At 36.9% G+C, this 2604-nt stretch overlaps 1 long non-coding RNA gene across 1 annotated transcript; it reads right to left on the bottom strand.

Moving 5' to 3' along the window:
• Positions 1 to 338: 338 nt before the first annotated feature.
• On the bottom strand, positions 339 to 1977 carry LOC115451161. The gene is made up of 2 exons (XR_003939346.2): positions 1810 to 1977; positions 339 to 1397 (listed from the first exon to the last, which is right to left on the bottom strand). It is a non-coding gene; the product is annotated as an uncharacterized LOC115451161 (long non-coding RNA).
• Between the last annotated feature and the right edge of the window lie 627 nt (positions 1978 to 2604).

Raw genomic sequence — 2604 nt, 5'->3', positions numbered from 1 at the left:
ATGGCCCCTGGAAGGGTGCAGACTAGTTGAACGTACAGGAAAACGTTCATTCCAAAATCGGAGGTTTCATTTATCATAGGATAAAAATAGGATAATTGAAGTTTTTAGAATATTATTACCTTTATAATTATTTACCGTTTATTGTATATTGAAAGGGATGTAAAAACTTCAAAAATATTTTGATAGCAGTTTAAAGGTTAAATATTTTGTCAATTTTAATCAAGTGTAAAAAATTTATGAAATCTCGTGCTCTTTAATCTTAAAGGAATAAATATATTTGTATATCTTCCACATCTCGCATGGAAGTTTAGGATCGAATAATGAAATGAAACACAATGTCTTGCCTTACCTATTTAATTATATTAATAAGAATATTACGTTCATAAACGCTAAGACATATATACTAACTGCTGCTTGTGAATACTTCTTGATGTTGCTCTTAATTAATTAACCTCTTCTTAACTACTACTATGGATAAATACGATACATAGAATTCTACTACAGATTAAATACGATACATTCAATACTACTTGAGATTAAATACCATATATTTAATGCTACTGACATCGAGATTTGATTCAATGAATATATCCTAATACATGAATAGTACGATTATAATATTGCGTCACTACTTCCATTTGCCTTACAGTTATTTTATTACCTTAAAGTATAGATTTACATATTCTCTCATTGATATCTTGTCGATTGGAATATAACTGGCATTACTTATAATATTTTTTTACTTACTAGTACAGATACATATACGCTCGTTGTGATGCATGCATTTGTGATTGTCAACATAAATTATAATATAACAAGCATTACCTTAAAATAACGAAAATAAGTTTTGTTGCGGGTAAAGGATGACTCAGTGGTTAGTTCTGGCTTCAAAGCCATTACATTCATGTATAGCAGATCTCTTTCCTTTAGGCCAGCTCCCAGGACTAGTGTTACAATCAGACCGCCTCTGCCGTCCGGGGACTAAACTTAATTATACAAGGGTAGAGAATAAAAATACTGTTGACACATCATTCACAAGAAAAAAAAATCAAATCAATAAAGTGCCGGATGAAATTATATCTAAAGTATACAAATTGAACACAATATCAAAAATAATATTAAGAAGCATCACTAAACATTCATATATCAAATGATAAAAATACTGAAATGTCAACAGTATTTTGGGCCGTTTTAAAACAAAGTATCCAAATTATAAATCAGCAGTATGTTCACAGCAGCTGGTATTTCTTTCGCCGGGTGTTCGCCGCTGGGTCGTTCCCAGTAGAACGCGTTGGTTACTCGAGGACAAGTATTTTTCACTGCGTCTCTACTGGCTGCCGGAGCGACATCTTTATTTCAGGCGAATGTTGTGTACTGCGTGTAAGGTTGAGAGTAACCTGCAACAATATAAGGAATTATGTTAGAAATTATTTATTTACCATCCCGTTTCCCGTATCAAATACCTCATGAGGTAACACCTCAACTTGTTAAAGCGCATGTCCGGGTGTCGCTGCAGCGTTGCACATGCGCATAACTGGTCTCACACGGCGCACTAACGTTCGTCGCAATGTAAGTGCAGTATCGATCGAGCAATACAAACATGGCTGCCTCGTTGCATATTCACTTTGCTCTCTATACAATAAACCAGGATGATTGACTAATAACACAACCAGCACTCCACTATTCCCTCCACTCACGCGTGTCACCACATCCGTCTGCCTCCATCGCGCCGCTGCTGGTGGTTGCCCCTCCACTTCCACCACTCACGCTACGTGTTCACTATTAGTTGAAATAAACTCACAAACTGACCTTTTTTATAATAGCGCTGCACATGGGGTGAGGTTTTGGAGTAAACTCAAATAATAAAAAATGTCCAGCAACAATTTATACATGAATGTGCAAATTGTTGCTGGACATCCCAGACACACGTCCGGCACAGTTGAGCGGCCTCGAGGGAAAGATCGAGGGAGCCTGGACGCGTGCCCGATAGGGTTGGGAGATACAGGCATCTCGCTCGCTAATGTATTGATCTAGGTTTCAAACGCGGGTGGCACGCTCCGAACCTATGCTGCAAGGGAAGAGCCACACCCAGTATCAAATACACTCATGGATAAATATCGAGGAACGCTAAACCAATACTGACAAAGTAAAAATGCGTTAATGCATCTCAGCCTTGAAACATAAAGAACAGTTTAAGTGGAGCAATCAGCGAAAAAACATCCAAACGATGAGCAAGAAAGGCTATGCAACTAGTAAATCCATTTCTTATTTGATGTGTTTAAATCCACCCAGTGGCCGTAGACTACCAGTAGACACATGAAATCTTATAAATTAATTTTATCTTAAGCGTATAAGAAGTAGAGCGACAAGCGTAATATTAAGTAGATATTGACCGTTTTTAGGCCAGATAAAAAAATTATATCGTTTGATTTGAGGAATGGCAAAATACACTTATATATTTAACAACATCTGATGGCCAACGTCGATGAATATTATCAAAAGTTTAAGCTGGACATCCGACCGTTCAGGTAGATTAACTAAACTTTTTTACTTTAAGACCATCGTGGCACTTCTTGGGGCCTCTGTAACACATAATATGGTGTG

The sequence above is a fragment of the Manduca sexta genome, chromosome 27 (assembly GCF_014839805.1).
Source record: "Manduca sexta isolate Smith_Timp_Sample1 chromosome 27, JHU_Msex_v1.0, whole genome shotgun sequence".
In the NCBI taxonomy this organism is placed as follows: domain Eukaryota; kingdom Metazoa; phylum Arthropoda; class Insecta; order Lepidoptera; family Sphingidae; genus Manduca; species Manduca sexta.
This window is presented reverse-complemented; position numbering and strand designations above follow the sequence as displayed.